Below are 18927 nucleotides of genomic sequence, written 5' to 3'. Positions count from 1 at the left end.
CTCCAATATCTTTGAGACTAGGTGCTCCTACACCACCTATTTAGAAGGAAAAGAAATGAACATTTACATAGCCCTGGAATAAAATTGCATAGCTAGAAAATGACAATGAAATCACATGGAAAGGGCACAAAGATGAAAATGGAATGGCATGGCAAAAAAAATTGAAGAGCAAGGTCATGAAATTGAAATCACAAAGTAAGGGTATGGAAATGAAAGGCAAAGATGATAAGGGAACATCAACAAAATCATAGCGCAAGAGCGTGACAAAAAAATGCAAAGATCACAACAACAAAATCATATAGTAAGGGCACAAAAATAAAATGTAGAGATCAAAAAAAAAAATGCATTGATCGCAAGGGCATGACAATGTTTAGAGATTGTTGGGACTAAAAATTGCATGCTTCATTTTTAGTCACATCTTGAAAATTTTGAGAAATCAAGCCCCATAAATGCCCTCTTGATGAGATTGTACCCGGCTGTTAGTTTCAGGCCTAAGAGGTGTTTAATGTTTCTAACACCCTCCATTTAGTATGTTTACCTACTCCATGAAGTTAGACTGTCATTTTGAGTCATTTGGCGAAGTCTTGTTTTGAGCAAGTGTCAAATCTACATTTTCACCTAAGTGTCAAATAGTGACAAGAGGCTATGTTTGCACTTGAATATCTCGGACCCAGAAATATGTCAAGGTCCACCGCTTTGGGAGTACCTAATATCCATACCTAAGAACCTATGTTTCATATTTCAAGTCATTTCGAGTTCGTCTATCTAGGTTTTGAATCCCTCAAAGTTGGTCAATTTATTGTTTTCATGTTGATGCAAAATACTCACATTTCTGGGAAACCCTATTTGATGTGTAATAACTTTTGACCAGTTGATCCAAATGCTAAAATTACTTTTGTGTTTCATTTTAGAGGTTAGAGACTTGTTATATTTCAAGTTTCAGCTTATGATGAATCTGTTTGATTAGTTTTCAAACGTGATTCCAAACGCATTTTCTATCTTTTTACTGGTGTCAACATTTGCAGATTTGTCAGGACCCCTATTTGTGACATCATATCTCTTGATCCTTGATAGGTGAGATTGAATGGTTTGTTTCCTTGTGTTTTATACTAAAAATACTACAAGTGTGCCAGTTTTCAAATCTTGACGAATCCATTTGCACACTTTTCTAGGGTCATTCCATTTGTAAAAATTGTTATCTTGTCATTGTTTTCTTTCCTGCAAATCCAAGTAGCCCACTTTGAACATCCGTCATTTGCACCTAGTTAATTTTCATGATCCTAAATCGCATATTCATATTCATCTCATGGCATAGAACCACTGTCCTAGTTTTTGTTTCCCCATGTACTCATTTGCCTAGTTTTTCGAGCCAAATCCAAGCCCAATTTATGGTTTTCTGACATGTTTATCTATAGGTGTTTTTAAGTGGTCATTCTTGACAGGGAATATATTTTGACCTTGAATTCGTCATGAGATGAGATTCGACAGGGTAGGAGTGTACAGAATAGAGAATCAGTGCTCCAGTTTTTAGAGCTTGGTCAGAGGGTCAGGTCAATTTTTAAGGCCAGTCAATGGACCTCTGGGCATGAAATTGACAATTTGCATAAAAGGGTGAAAGTGAGTTTTCAAGTTGAGTCAATGGTGCAAATGGATTTTAGTTGTTTTCAGGTGATGAATGGTTCAGTTTACTAGTTTAGGTGTCTGAAAACAATTTTTTTTTTAGCTAGACCCACCTTGAGGTCCAACTAATTACATCAAATTAAAGAAGAGGCTAAGAAAATCTAAAGTTTTGAAAGGGAAACTTACAATGTGAAATGTGGTTTTTGAACTAGTGTTTCTTAACTAATTATAAAGAAAGAAATTAGTGCCTTTAGATGCATTATAAGAAATGTTTAGAACATCAGCAGGAGAAAAGAGAAGTGTTTCCATTTTCCATTGAGGTGAAGGTAATTAAAACAAAGTTGCAAAACAACTAAAGTGTAACTTTTAATACAAAGGGTCTCCACAATCGCACTGATAGAGAAATAACATCCATGTGTGGAGTCTTGCCACATGTACAATTTTGAAGTCTCCATGCAAAATAAAGGATGCCATCAATATGCAGAATGCAGGGGAGTAAGACGTGCAGTTTCCCTCCACATTGGTAGATGTTTTGAGAGACATTAGTAGTGATGAAGACCATGATAGGAGGCATCTCAGTTTAAGACTTGAAGAAGCTAGTGCATGTGAAGCTGAGTTTGAATAGGAGCTGCTAGTTTAACAATAAATAAGAAGTCCAAATTTTTTTTGATGACTAGCACCCATGCAATGAGCCTTCGAGGATATAAGGTAGATAAAAGAGGGAACAAAGGAATGCCAATGTGGGAGAAGACATTTTATCCACTTTAGTTGCTCACTTTGGTTGAATTTGAAGGCCACGTAAAGGAAGGTAATGAGAGGGTTCGGATGATGCAGCAAAGAAAAGTGAAAGATAATAAGATTCGAGATGATCAGTGCTGCTAAAAATGTAATGGATATGGACAGAGATGCCCTCATCATGCCATGAAAGATAGTAATCTCTGTGAGAAACATTTTCAATAGTGTCCCCTTTGCAACCATCATAATGGCGAATAGAAGGGGCAATTGAAAACCTTGAGACTCAAGAAAATTGCTTTCCCCTAGCCAGAACAAGAAGATGTATTGTAGAAAATGCAAAAGAAGAGGCAACGGTAACAAACAAAGGTCTATGCATAAAAAAGACCCTTCATGCTAATTAGAGAAGAAAAAAAGGGCTGAGGGAAAGCTGACCAAAAGTAATAGAGGCTCAAGTTAAAGATGAAGATGCAGGCACATTTGGAGCCATCCACACTAGTAAAATGAAGAAGTCATTTGGTGCAGAGGCAGTGTCATTTAGAAGGAAACCTGTGTGAGAATGGGGAAAGATGTTAGAAAATGAGACATGGCTCACACCAAAAATCAGAGTGTACATTTTGAAAAAGAGATCCTGTGCATGAAGAGAATCAAAGTAACTAAGCCCATGTATACAATGCAAATCTTGTTATATACATAATGCTGGGGGTCAAAGAAACTACAAGTAGAGTTAAAAGGAACAATTTCTATTCATGAAAACCCCACATAGAAAATGAAAAGGAGATTAAAGTCTTATATCCCAAATTCGATGGGAAATGAAATTTATAAACCTTTAAATATTATTCCCCACACCTTGTGTTCTATCCTGAAGACATGCCTTTTTGAAAAGGAAAGGCATGCTTGTGCGTGAGACCATTGTGGTGATATGGAGAGTGACGTCAGAATGATGTAGGTTAAATTTTAAACAAAGATGCATCAATGGTGACATGGTGCTAGGAATGAAGATTGTGTGAGATAATGCCACGTGGTAGAGATCAACGGTGCTCGCTTCCCCACAAAATCAAGATGCTCAGGTGTTAAATAATATGAGAAAGTGGCCTGTCACCACGTGGTGACGGGTTCGAGTAGGTGATGAGTTGGCAAAGATCATGAGAAACTTGAGAGGATGTACCAAATCATGACACATGTCACGATCTGACATACAACACAATCTCGCATTATGGAAATGCAAGGGATTTAAAAAATGCAGGAAAGCAGGATTGCAACAAGTGGCATGGGTCCCAGTGGCACTGATGTGATGGGTGATGCAGAGGGCTTAGCCAATCAAACAGTGACATGTGGCAGTTGGTCAAACATGTGTTGACCCAGAGTATAGGGGAATGGTAATATTGAAGGATAAAAATAATAAAATTTTATTATTATTTTGTTTATGAATGCATGCCATAGGTTTTAATATGAAGTCCAAACTTTAGGTTCATTTAAATTTTTGACAATTTAAAATCAAAGATGTGGAGACATGTTTTTTATACCAAAGGGGTCATTTTTTAAATGATTTTCAGTGGGTTTTTGATAAGCAAAGATAGTGATATTATATATCGTCGAAATCAGGAGAAGACGAACTTTTTGATTATGGTGTCATGTCAATTTTTGCATAAGAAGCAGTGTGTTCATGCTACATGAGGTTTTCTCCCTGGTTTCCAACTTGCAACTAATTTTAGGTATCAGAATTCAATTTTGATTTTTAGCATGGGAATAACCCAAATGTGGTTAAAAGATAGTTGAAATGCAGTTTGGGTCGAATTATGATAGTATTCATTCAGTAAAAAACCCAATTTCACTAGCATTTTATAAGGCAGATCAAATACTTTGGTGACTCAAAAGGGTTTCATCATTTCAATAGAGATATTTTGCAAGTCAATAACATAAATGATGAAACAAGATCAGATTAGATGGGTAGAGAGATGAAAGAGGTGATTCAGTTGAGAGAGATTGAATTCCTAGTGGATAGATGTCGATTTCAATTTCAATCCAAAAATCCTTCCTTGTCTATATCTTTCCCTTTCTTTCTCATTTGGAGGGTTCCAATCTTTTGGAGAAAACTAGTCACTACTGAGATACTAGGTTTTGGATCCAGTTTTGATGTGTTCCCATACTGTGATACCATACATTCTTCAGCAAATTTCTTTCATGTGAATAGCAGTAGTGCAGATAATATAGATAGTTCTGATATGTTAGGTTGTTTCATGTTTTAATTTCATGCATTTGATTGTATTGTTTCAAGGAAGTGAATACATATGAGCAAGCATTTCATTAGTTTCATTATGGTTCTTGTCTCCTGTCTCAGTAATCTATAGTCTTATGTGGTCTTGGAACAAAGAGCTGAGATCCATTTGCTTCCCCTTTAGGTTGTATGTCTGATATATTTCACTATTGGGACAAAGTGCCAAGTAAATGCTTGATATATTCTAACAAGGTTACTAGTTACTTGAGAAGGATATTTTGTGAGAATGAGATATGAATGAACATCGATGTTTGAATCACAAGGTGATTAGATAAATCTAATTTTTGGGTATACAAAATATGTCCTAATGTCACAGATGTATGTTTTGGATTCATGGAATCGCCCAATGGATTAGGCACTGATCAGTTATAGGATCACTTGTTATACTTCTACATGTTTGAGGATTTGTTGAACATCAACATCATTAATCAAATGCTTTTCCCCTTTCATGTTGAAGAGCTATAATAGAATGCCCTCACTCAGCTTATGAGGTTCCTAGATTTGCATTTAGCTATTGTAGATTGATGTTATTTCATGAGCTATTAGGAGAAATAAGGGTTTTATCCACTTCATATTAGATTGAGTGTATGCTTTGATAATTGGTACCATATAAAGAATCTATAGGTCTACCCACCTAGGTTTTGCAGAGCTTGAAGAAGAAGAAGGGTCTAGCCTTATAGTTGGCCTAGTGTCTGAATGGGCATGTTGAAAATGGGAGTTAGCTACCCCTAGATGTGTATTGTTCTTATCAGGATAATTGAAAATCGATAATGTTTTCAAACACCAATAGAGATCTCCACCCTCACTCAGAGCTCTTCATCCTCTTTTGCACATAACTCTCCATGGTTAAAATAAATAGGGAATGATTTATGTCATGTTTTAATCCTTTTTTTATACTCATGTGGAAATCACAATTATGATGTCAACGTTAGTATTGTGACAACGTCATGGACACTTGCAAAAAAGAAAAAACATGAAAATTACCACAAATTACACTGTCATAACAAATTTCTATCACAATTTGACCCCAAATGATGTAGTGAAAAGAAGAGACAATATCTAAAATTTATAACCTACTTTTTGCATCTTTTTATTAATTTTTTTGAAAAATATATAATTCTATGTGAAGTCCTATAAAAAAAAAAACTCAATTTTATTAGCCACTGTTAACTCTTACTTCTTTCATTCTATCTTTTGGAGAGAACATATATACTGCATATCGACCAGCTCAAAAAATGAATAAATTTTTTGTTAAATAAAATGATTCTTGAACCCTTCCTCTAGCCTTGGGAACTCATTTATATAGCATGAGTTGCAACTATTGGAGTTGATGAAATCCAACTCTGAAGATGCCCAAGATCACCTGCATGCGAAAACCTGTCAAAGAGAAGCCAAGGAAGGAAGAGCATGGAGCAAGGGAAAAACCCTAAATGGACATGAGAGAGAATATGCAAACAAAAGAAAAAATGTATTTACAATATGAAGTAAGTGATGTTGTGATATAATGAGGGAGCATGAATATAAAGAGCTCTAGGAATCTTCCAAAACAAACTAGAAGATGTTAGGAGATAAGTGTGACAACTAAGCATATATCCACATAAGGTGGAAAGTCCTCAAACAATGTGAGAGGATAAGTATAACTTAGGAGAGAACAAACTCTTGTATTGTCAACAGCTTATAACAAACTCCTAGACTATAACTAATAAATAAATGCATTTACCTAAGTAAGCTTAAGTAAATAGAATAAATAATTAGCAAATTAATTATTTACTCTAACACCCCACCTTAAGTGCAACTTAGGGAAATGCCTTAAGCTCACAAAACTAAGAAATGCAAAAATGGAGAATGGGTCTCAAAAATAACACCATGTTAGGTACCCATTTAAAATGCAACAAAATGCAACCTCTGTAAATAGGGAAAGAGAGAAAACCACTTGGGAAAAATCCTACCCCAAAAAGAGGTAACCTAGTGAAGAATTGAAGAAGCCTCCAACTAGGGAAATGTCCCCTAAAATAGAAACAAGGAGTGATCATGAAGAGCATCACTAAAGCATGAAGAACCTGCAAAAACTTTGCAATCTGAAAGAGAACTCCTGATCTAAAGAAGCTCTATGGAAGAAGGCACGAACCAAGCATGTCTATATGGTAGATGATCCATCTCACCAAAATGCATAGGTAGCCAGCCACTGCAATCGCCTTGTACATAGGATCAACCACTAAACACATAGTTCACACTATTGATCCATAGAACCAAGGATGCATTAGAAAAACATCATAACCCCCCCTTAATGTAGATGGGGTGAGATGACAAGCAACTGAGAAGGTGGGCCAAAGTCTCCTGCAAATGAACCAAGAACGATGAGAGAGGAAGAGGTATAGACACCTATAAAGATACAGTCACACTAACGCTACATGGGGCTAATGTCATGGAAGGGACACTCACTTGACAAAGGGAGAATGCCTAAAACAAAAGATAACTATCCCCCCCATGGTGCTTTATAAAAATAGTGCAAGTATATCTGACTCAGAACAACATTCATGACCTCTAGAATGCAAAAGTGGCACTTTATCTTAGTGCAATAGAAAAAGGTGCTTCAAAATGATAGCTACAATGATCAAAATTAAAAACAAGCTGATACAAAACATAGTACAACTCAAAACAAAAGAAACTATGCTAGGAAAATGATCTTCGGGCCTAAAACACTCAAGATATCTACCATACAGAAAAAATACCAAAACTATGATAGAAAGGGCATCGGCAAAAATCTAAGAAAAAGGATCACATTTCTAAAAAGATGACAGAACCAACTTTCCAAAAATATAAAGTTTTCAAAAAATAGTCATGGGACGCAAAAGATATGAATGCCAGAGACAAAAAAAATTGGACTTCAACTCAAAAAATGGGCAATAAAAATGCATCAAATCCTAAAAATACATACACCAATGTCTCCATCTCAGAACCAACTTTCCAGCGCTTCTTTTGGATCAGAAAAATACCTCTATATGCTCAAGTTATGGCCAAAAAGCTAAGAGTAGGTCCAAAATGACCCAGAGAGGTGCAAAAGGCACATGATGTAGTGACATCATGCTGATGTCAGCAATCCACATGTTTAAAATTGACAGCCATCAACCATCAACACAAAATAAGAGGCCACGTGGCAGATGACATGGCAAGCACTCAATAGTGTTAACTGGGTTGAAACCTGTTGAGGTATAGTCCCTTTTGGCAGAGTGGCGAGGGAGCTACAACAGACAGGGGGTAGAGCTTGAGGTGGTGAAAATAGGCTATGGGGTAGCCAGATGGTGATAGGAGCGATGAAACTAGGCTGAGCCACCGGCAGAGAGGAGTCTATTGGCAGTGCTCTACAATGGGGGGGTGGACGGGTGGCACTGCCTACGGTCACCACTGCAGGTGGCGCTTGGGTGACCACTAGGTGGTGCGTGGGTTGCGCGGTGCTAGTGCAGTGGGCAGCGCACAAAATCATCCATATAGATCTGTACGACCCTACAACTAAATTTTTTTTGCCTCCTAGAGCCCTGTATCCAAAAATGAAAAGTTTTATATGAATCCTGACTACAAATGGCCTTTCGGATCCAATGGTAGTGTCCATTTGGGTTGAAAGTGCTCTGAAAAATCATTGTTCCCCTGATTTGAAGAAAAAAAACACAAACAAGCCAAGGTTTATGACTCCAAATCATGGCTTCAAAAATTCTTCAACCAAGTAGCAATAGCGAGGCTCTGATACCATGTTGGAGTTGATAAAATCCAACTCCAAAGATGCCCAAGATCACCTGCATGCGAAAACCTGTCAAAGAGAAGCCAAAGAAGGAAGAGCATGGAGCAAGGGAAAAACCCTAAATGGACATGAGAAAGAATATGCAAACACAAGAAAAAATGTATTTACAATATGAAGTGATGTTGTGATACAATGAGGGAGATGAATATAAAGAGCTCTAGGAATCTTCCAAAATAAACTAGAAGATGCTAGGAGATAAGTGTGACAACTAAGCATATATCCACATAAGGTGGAAAGTCCTCAAATAGTGTGAGAGGATAAGTATGACTTAGAAGATGTTGCAAATAAGTAATGACCAAAAAATCTAGCTAACTTCCCTATCACAGTAGCTAACTATAAGTAAGAAGATGTTGCAAATAAGTAATAACCAACAAATTTAGTTCTTCATTATATGAAATGGTAAATTTATTGTTTGTAATTCTGTATTCAACAACTATATGAATCATCAAAATTAATGACCAGTGTCTTATCCACTGTTATATAGAGTCAAAATTAGTGACTTGGACTTATTTAGTCAACTTCTAAATAAATCTATCAACAATGAGCTTTGCATTTCATTCTTACCATATCCTTCTCATAAACCCTAAACCCAATCACTTACAAAAAGCAATTACTTAATTCTTTGAATTAACAACAATTATTAAGAGATATACAATTCATTCAGATTGAATTAAACTAAAAGAACCTTGTTCATTTCAATTTCAGGATCAAAGATATATAAAGAAGTATAAAAAACTCAAAGACATGGATATATATAAGATTTCTTTTTCTTTTTGTATTGATTTCCCTTTGAAAATGCTTAGAATACTAATAGAGACTTGAAAATAACTCAGAACTTGACAACTAATACTCAATATTCACTATATTCTGGAGTATACATAACTAATTACATCCATATAATTACAAAAACTAGGCAAACTGCAAAAAGGCATAAAAAATGAAAATTCTATAGATTACCAACCTCTACTCCACATCTTGGGAATCCCTATATAGAGGATTGCAAAAAGCTTTAGATGGCAAGGTAGGTGTCAAAAACTATCTGGTCAAAACAAAAACCAAAAAACTTTTTAAAAGTTATATTAATACATTCTTTGCAGTTGGAGAATAGATAGGAAAGTGGGTGCATAAAGTAGATGTCATTTATGGAAAGATCCTTTTCTTTAAATATTGTATCCTCTTCTATCTCCTTATGTCTTCTAATAGTATCTTTATAGTTCTTTCTATGTAATCATCTTCCTAGGATGGTAGAGCCTTGATGTCTGCAATCAATTCCCAAATGACCAAATCTGATTCTACTTTTGGCCAAGTAGCATCTCTTACTGCATTTCATTCTTCTACACATTTATTCCACTTAGAATCAATAATAGCTTTCACATCTCCTAAAACTTTACTCATATATAACTCTATTCTAAAAACAAAATTAACTAAATCATATGCGACATTTATATTAGTTTCATTATTAGAATATGCCAACAATCTTGGATGTCAAAACATTTTTAAAAGAAGAAGACCATTTCTACCATTCCTTAATATCTCCATTACTATCTATTATACTAGGAATAAAATTTGGTATTCTTGCAGTGATAAAATTCATTTTTCCTTGGATTAATTGCAACTTTTCGATAAAGAAACCACACAACTCCCTTACCCTATTTATCATCTTTCTAGTATTAATGATTACTAGCTTGGGTAAATCCATTTTCTAGGGTAATAGAGGGACCAAATTATCAAAGAATTGAGCATAGGCCCCCCAAGTTGTGAAAAGAGGTGATAAAAAGTCTAATGCCTCTCAGCATCTATATTCAGCTCCCTACAAGCTTATGTAGCTATTGTGCACAATTTGTGAAAGAATGTGTAAGGCACCAATTTTGTGCATGAGGAAATTCTACATTTTCTTTATCTCCACCTACTTAGCACCATCCCATTCATCAATATCCATATGTTGGGCCTCCCCTACAACTACAATCTCAGCTTCAGTCTAAGTTTCTTTATCCTTTACCTTAGTAATAGGTTTGGTTACAACTCTTAAGCTCCTTATTTCTTCTTCAATGTCAACAATTTTCTTTTCTAGGACATAAGTACTTTTCAACTATTCTTCATATTTTTGCCTAGCATCAATGGATATACTATGGGTTGTGTATAATTGTTCTTGCAATCTATCCATTTTTCTCTTCCCCATTAATGATGTTGTATTCATCAAATTATGGATTTGGTCATTGGATATAGTGGAAACACTCAAAATAATCACATTTCCCTAGGGGGACTTCTTTATTTCCATAAGAGTTAGTTTGTTATCATCAGTAGCCATGCTCCATATTGCCATTGTTTTGTTGTCTATGTTTTATCCAAAGGCTTGCAACTCATCAATGATATTAGTTTCTTCAAAAGAGACCAATCTTTCTTGTTTCCTAATTTGATCCAACATAAAAGAGGAACTAAGTTCCCAACCAGGAAATAGAAACATTCCACTTCTTGTTACTAATTCTCTTGCCTCCTCAACTATGAGATTCTCACTATTGGGATAAAAATCTTGCAACCTTTGTAGTACTTTTACAATTTTCTCAGGTGAATCCCTAGGTTACAACTATAGGGAAAGTTCATTCTATTTTACTTTATAAAGGAATAACTTAAATTCATTAGAATTTACAAATTGGTCATCCTTAGTGAACTCTTTTGCCTAAATTATTCTTTCATCCAACATTTGAATTTGCAATTCAATCATGTTAGAGATTTTCTCATGCTCACTTGCATGTTTGATTAGAAAATTGTGTCTAATTGTATCAAAGCATTTTGATCCTTTAGAATTAATTTGCACTACTTTTCCTTTGATCTTATTGAGGATATGAATCATCTTTTGTATCATTTTTCCTTGAGCCCACGAAGAGTTCTCTACTTGATCATCTTCAACCTCTATAGTTATAACATCCTCCTATTGAGGAGGTGGAGTTTCTACTCTAACTCTAAATTCTATAGGGACTTGAGTCATTAGCTCATCAAAATTATCTAGGCACTTATTGTATCTATCAAGGTATGGCACATTATGGTGGAAACATTTTAATGATGGTTTTGTAGCCTTTATTTCTTCTTCTATCTTTGTTATCTTTTTCCAATTTAGAGTCCTCTCCCTATACACCTCTATTTGCAGGTAGTTCATAATGCAATCTTCTTCCTAGAATGGTTTTCTGCTACGAAGGGTCTACTTCCTCATTTGTTTAAGAGAAGTCCTCGCCAAATAATTTGGATCATAGGTCCCAGTTGGGGTAGATGGAAGTTTGAATTTAGCTAAACACTAAACTATTTCATATATGGAATTTTTCCTATTAGAAAATCACCTATTTTTGTGTTTCTGGATAGAATAGAGCCTTTCTTAATAGCAAGGCTTAGATACTCTCTATTCATCATTAGTAATTGTCAAAAGAATTCTAACTAGCCTAGTCTTTCAAGGACATACTTAGGTAATACATGGGGAGGTTGAGAACAACCAAATACTCTTATAATTGAAAAGTTTTCAAATAAAAATAAATTAATTCAATCATGGCTAAGTACCTTATCCTCAGTTGGGCAAGCAGATAGTCTAATTAACATTCTCACCTCTTTAGGTACTCTTTCATTTATATCTATTAACATGTTCATGATTGGAAATATAAAATCATTATAGAAAGTAATAGTACTAGCATAGGGATAAAACATTTTCCAGAAGCAAGTCCATTATTACATGGGAAGGGTTTCTCCATTCTCCTTAGTAGCCTTCATGAAGTCTGGACTAATGTGCCCTATGTTCTTAAAGAGGATGATATTCATCAACAATGAATAATGGTAAAACCTAAAGTTTCCCATGTCCCCCTTATGAGTTAACTCAATTTCCTCATGCATTCTATCAATGGTGTATTCCAAAAAATCATAACAAACATTATGATTTGAATCCTGGATATCCAAAGCTATGATATATACATAACCTAGGGCATTCATGGTACCATTGACTCTAAGTACCTTCTAAATCTCAAAGATGGTGTATCTAAAATATTTGTAGAAGAGTTCTAATGACATTAGTTCCCCTACCATCTTAGTTAGCTCTCCCTTTTCTTTCTTTGATTTGGGAATGTTCCTCGTCATGATCATTCTAGTGTAGAAAGTTTTGGAATTCTTCAAGGTCTCATTCATTTTTTCTTTCTCAATTTTCTTCGTGAGAGGCCCTCCTAGGTCAAAAACTTCAACAAAGGTCTCCCTATTGAAGTTGCAGAGGATACTCATACCTTATCTATAAAAGGGCTTGGTAGTTAGATTAAAAGACTTAATCGATGCTTTCACCAAATCAATATCAATTATCACCTCTGGCATTATTAATTTTTCCATGTTTCTGATCCATGGGTTACAAATTAGAGACTTTGTATACCTATTTTGATAAAAATACAAAAATAACTCATTCTCATTGGTCTTAGGCACAATGGCATCCCTAAAGAAGGAGTATACATCCTTGAAGACATGGGCATTCAGAGTTTGAGGATGTGAGGACCCCAAGAGAAAATACACCCACTCCTCTACATATAAAGTTGACAACTTTGGCTTTATTTTCTCTATGACATGTGTAGATTCTTCCACATCAACCTATGCTATCATCTTTCACTCCTCTTGTGCCATGATCTCTATAACTGAAGATTTTGGAACAATATCTATCAATACTAGCTCTAAGAACTCTGAAAGTTCTTAAAAAAATTTTGCACTCAACTTCTTGTTTCTGACTTATGTAAAATATTGTAACTGAGGTATTTGTTACATCAACCTCTTAATGGAGATAAATGATAATAGAGGATAATTTATGTCTGTTACTGTCAACATGCTTGGGAAATCTCAAAATTTGCAAAGTGCAGAGCCATTACATGTACAACTAGCTATTTAGTTCTTTTATGCATGCTTTTGATAGGACATAATCTTTGAAATCATAATGAAGTTTCCAATAGTCATTTTTCACTTATCATTTCCTCCTTATGTCCCGATAGCCGCAACATCTTACCTTTTTCTACCACTTTGCAGTCTATTCTTTTTTGTTGATAGCCAACCATGTGATCAAGAAAACATAGGTTATGATCATTTATTTTGCTTCAATTGTGTAGTCACTACCTTATGTTAGTATCTAAAGCTTAACATCAAAAACCCTGAGATCACCTCCAATTCATGAAGTCATGGCATTGAGCATAGTTAAGCATTTTAAAACTTTTCTCTTGTGACCTATTGACTCTTACATTTAGCTTTAACTTTTACTACATCACATGGTCATGGTCAAAGTGACCAAGAAATCAAACCCTTCCAATTGTCTTTGCTAGATCGCTAAGTAAATAGTTCTTAAACCTTTTGGAGATGCGACTTGGTGAACAAGCACTTATGTATCTTTATAATAGTGATCAATGGGTTACCACTTCTCTTACCAGTTATTTGACATAGTGATTTCACGATACAACATTTTTAAAAAACCTTTCACCATTTCATAGTTGACCTTAGACCTTTATTAACCAAGTGCTCAACTGAGAAATCATAATAATCTCCCAGTCGCTACCACATTTTGATAAAATACTTTTATAAGGTGACCACAAGATCAAGGCAATCTTAACTACTTTTCTTGATCATAGTTAGGGAAAAAATTTACCACCAACCCACTACAACTCATAGATCAAATGGAAAACTTGACCTCTCTAGGTTGTGCACTTCATTGTTGTAGTTTGATTGAGATCCTTGACTGTGTGACTAACCATAGTTGCATGGTCACATTTTTAAAACATAAAAGCCCTCATTAGAAGATAAAAGATATAAAATAAGGCACCATGTTTTAGGTATTTTGAAATTTCAAATTTTAAAGGTGTGGGCCTAAAAACAAGGTTATGCTTAGGTAAAGCATATTCATGAAAATCTCAGAGAAATCCTAGGTGCCTAGCATAAATAAATTTCAAGATAAGATTTTTTCCAAGAGATAAAAAAATATCGTCATTAACTCAAATTTCTCAAAGATTTAGAAAAATTTGGTGACACAAATTGGGTAAAAAGGGCTATTAGAAGTAAGGGCTAACATAATTCTTGATGCTGAGAAGTATCTAGAATATCTATGTTAGGTCAAGTGATGGGAGGTGGAGTAGGAGACGTTGCAATCATGAGCTAGCTATGTTCTTCCCCCACTTTTCTCTTTCCTTTTTTCTTCTACAAGTTTGAAATGATTTTCTCCATTTCATTAAATTTCCTTTCTGTCTAACACCTTTTTCAAATTTAGTGTTGATCTCAATGAACTTATTTTTATCTTTATTGGCCACCACCACACTAAAGTCAACCACCTCTTTACTCACAAGTGTAGTTTTCTCATATCTACATCTCCTACTCTATATACTACCAAAATTCATGTATTTTTTGCAATTGAAGCTTTATGGATTCTAGATTTATCCTTCTTCTGAATGGATGACATAACTAAGGCCTTATGATCATCACTATATTTTACCCCTTTATGGGCCTCCTTGACCTCCTCTTCAATAGTGAATTTGGTGCCCTTTTCTCTCCTAATACCATAAAAAACCATTGCATTAGCAATGCCCCACTTAGGTAGTATAAGAATATCTGAATCTTACAACAATTATCTTCCCCTTATTGGCTCCTAATTTAACAATGATTTCAACTACCTTTTATGATGTGAGAAAACCTACGAATTAGCTAGAAACCATTATGGGTGGGTTTACCTTAGGAATTCAACTTTATCCATTCTTCAAGTCAAGATTTATAACATGAATTCCAATAACAATAGAATACTAGGTCTTATTTCTTCTAATTCAATGATATTGAGATATGGTAATGAGCTATTTTACCAAATCCTAGATATCATGAATCAAGTAGAGGATGACATTTTCACACTTAGTTAACATAAATATAAAAGATTTATTAATTATAGTATTTTTCATTATGAAAAACATTACATTTAGATTAACTCACAAGGATGGCTAGTTCCTTATCTATTGGTCTAAATTCACAGAGACAAAACACCTACTATTGGATCTTATCTATACACTTTGTGTAAAGATTTTTCTATATTCATTTCCAGATATCATACTTATTATATCTTAATGAAAAACTACAATGTTCTTTCATTTTTCACCAAGCATTTACATAATCCATTAGATTATTAGCAAAAATAAAAATGAAATATAATTCATAGTGAATTACCACTAAAACTCAATAAACTATGCTATAAGAATTTGATAGAACAAGATAGAGACAAGAAATGAAACAAGGTGTAGAATGAATTGTACACTCAATATTTTTATTTATTTATTTTGAATTGTGTACAATTCAGTAATCATCTCAATTAAAATAACACAATAGACTAGTAACTATAATTTTGTATTCAATTTTGGAATTGATTCACAATTTGCATGGACCGACTTAAAAATTACAAAGATTTATGTAGAGAATAAAACTCAAACCCTCCTCTAGCCTTGGAAACTTACTTATATAGTGTGAATTACAATAAGCTTCAGGCTTAAAGGAAAAAGGACAATTGTCTTTGGAACAAAAAGATTTATATAAGACAAAATTGTCACTATTACAACGAGGCTTGAGAAAAGACAAAATTTGGTGTTTCTTTTCCTTTTGTAATAGAATGTCTTTCTCATTGATTTTCTTGTGGGGGGGCTAGTTTTGTTGTAGCAACTTCTTGCAAATCTATTATATTTGATGATTTGTCCCACTCCATCTATTTCTCTCTAGGCTTTGGGACCACTTGGCTAGCATGTGTTATCATGCTCGAATATCTAGATCTTTATAATAATTTGTTTCTCTTCTGCTAGATCATCAGTTTAAGTGGCCATGTTTGCTATTATAGTTTGTTTCTTCTTTTCCATCTCTTCTATTTGAAATTATTTATCAAATATTTGTACCCTTTCTATGGAAACTGCTTTGTCCACACTCTCCCCTTTCACTTCCATTTGTAACAATTGTGTTGCTAGGGAATATTATACTATCTACTTGTTAAAAAGTGTGTCATCTGGCTAGTTAAAGCTCAAAATTTCTTGCTCTCTCTTCAAGATATCCCTACCAATATTCTTTATTTCAACAAAATCATTCTTGAAAGAATCAAAATATATTTGCACTTATACAATTTCTTTAGTGGTTCTAGCAAACTAGATATAATTATCTTTATTTATTACTTTGTTTAATCTAATTCTCATTAATCCTTTCAATTCATTACCCCATTCTTTCATGTCCTTTATCCTACCTATGCCTTAATAGGTCAAAACTTGTGCCAAGGGATTTCAAAAAGAAATTATATATTCTTGTCTACAACATGTGTTAGAGTAATTATTTTATTTCACTTATTAATTAGATCATCTTGATTTAATTAATTAAGTGATTTATTACTCTAGTTCTTAAGCTTGCTTTTAAGTGCATATAATTAATATTTTATATTAATTATAATGTGCGAATCTAGTTAGTGTTTCATGATTCCTTTTATAAGGATTCACCTCTTTGTATTTTTTCATTCACTTATTGGATCATAATAGAAATTTCTCTTTACATGTCCATAAGATGTCTCTGGCTTTTTGGCCTCCATGATTTTTCCTTGCCTCTATTTTTTTGTGTCATCCATGTGACAGGTTTATGCATGCAGGTGTTATTTAGGGGGGACCTTTATTTCTGGTCACTTTGGGCTCAAACGGACTTCACCGTTGTGTTCAGAGTGCTCAAAAACCCCAAAATCCATATAAAACTTGTCCATTTTGGACAACGTTGGTCTGGGACGCAAATTTTTTTTCCCAATAGGGCCATATGGCCCCTGCACACATTTCGAGGTGAAAAAAATTAAAAAATTGCAAAAAAAGTAAAAGTGCAATTTTTTTACCGCTGCGGTTACTTAACTGCAGCGGAACTGTTGCGATCACTGCCGCAGTCACCACTGGCGGTTACCGCCCAGCGGCCCACAGCTGCTCCGTCGCTGCTCCACCCTGTGGTAGCCTGCCTCTCTCCCACCGCCCAGCCATCGCTCCATCGGAGGTGGGAGGGGATTTTTGTTTTTTAATTTTTTTTTAAAAAAAAATTCATACATTTTTCAGAAAGCCTGGAGGTTTTCTTCCGTAACTTGAGCATACAGACGTGTTTTTTCGATCCAAAAATTGCGTTGAAAAGCTGGTTCTGAGATGAAGATGATGGTATAGGTTTTTTTAATTTTTGGTGTAGTTTGGTTGCCTATTTTGCTAGTCAAAACTAGATGTTTTGTTTTTCCTTCCGAGAGCCATATCTCGCTCATCCGAACTCTTTTTTGGGCTCGTCAGATATCATTGGAAAGCTGGTTCTATGAGTTATTCAGTTGCAGAGGTCTTTTATCTAGATTCTGCTCTAAGTTCTTTCTCCTTCGAGTTTTTCACTTTCACACTCTGGTAGATTACTTGGGTTCTACAGGTCCTAGGATCTCTTCTTCTGTTCTTTTCGCTCACTCTTCTTTCTGACTTCTGAGCATTGTATGTTTCTCTTCTGTTGCTTTCTTTTTTTTGTAAATGCACTTGATAAAGTGCCTACTTTTGCATATCTGGGATCTTGTTCACCTTGTGTTTGTTTTTACTCGCACTCAGTTATAAAGTGCCATGGGGGGTCATAATGTTTTGCCATTTTATGCTCATCCACCTTTGTCAAGTGAATTTTTCTTCCACGACATTAGCCCATGCAGTGTGTCAGTGACACCGCCCTTTATCCTATGCTTGTACTTCTATTGCACTGTTGGTGTTCCTAATTCTTCTTCTTGCAGATGTTTTTGGCATTGCATTTCAATGTTCCTGTCACCCCTCTCCCTATTCAGCATTATGGGGGGGGGGGGGGGGGGGTCCACCTGTTAGCTCTTTTACTTCCTTGGTTTGGTTGAGTGATCTACGTATTTAGTTTTTGTTCCTATGTACTAGGCAGATGTAGTGCCTAGGCACCTATGCATTTCGGTGAGATGGTTCATCTACTATATAGACACTCGTTCATTCCTACTTTTGGAGGTCACCTCTTTGATTGATTAGCTCTTCAAACTTTTTCTTCTCTACCTGATCATGCTCTATTTTAGTGGAGGTTCCAGCAGTTTCTTCTGAAAATGTTTCCACCTTCATGCTTCAGAGATGCTTCATGCTCTTTCTTGTTCCTTTCTTTGGGACATTTCGTAGATTGGAGGCTTTGTTTCCTTCATCTAGTTCATTTCCTTGTATTGGGTACCTGATCAGGCCTTGTTGCCGAGACTCGTTTTTTTCTACTTTCATAGCTTTACTAGGTTAGCTTCCTCCCAAGCTTCACTTAAGGGGGGGTGTTAGAGTAATTATTTTATTTCACTTATTAATTAGATCATCTTGATTTAATTAATTAAGTTTTTTATTACTCTAGTTCTTAAGCTTGCTTTTAGGTGCATATAATTAATATTTTATATTAATTATAATGTGCAAACCTAGTTAGGGTTTCGTGATTCCTTTTATAAGGATTCACCTCTTTGTATTTTTTCATTCAC

Source organism: Cupressus sempervirens, chromosome 4, assembly GCF_028749045.1.
Source record: "Cupressus sempervirens isolate cs-2001-9-10 chromosome 4, ASM2874904v1, whole genome shotgun sequence".
NCBI classification, from domain to species: domain Eukaryota; kingdom Viridiplantae; phylum Streptophyta; class Pinopsida; order Cupressales; family Cupressaceae; genus Cupressus; species Cupressus sempervirens.
Note: the sequence above shows the minus strand (reverse complement) of the source record.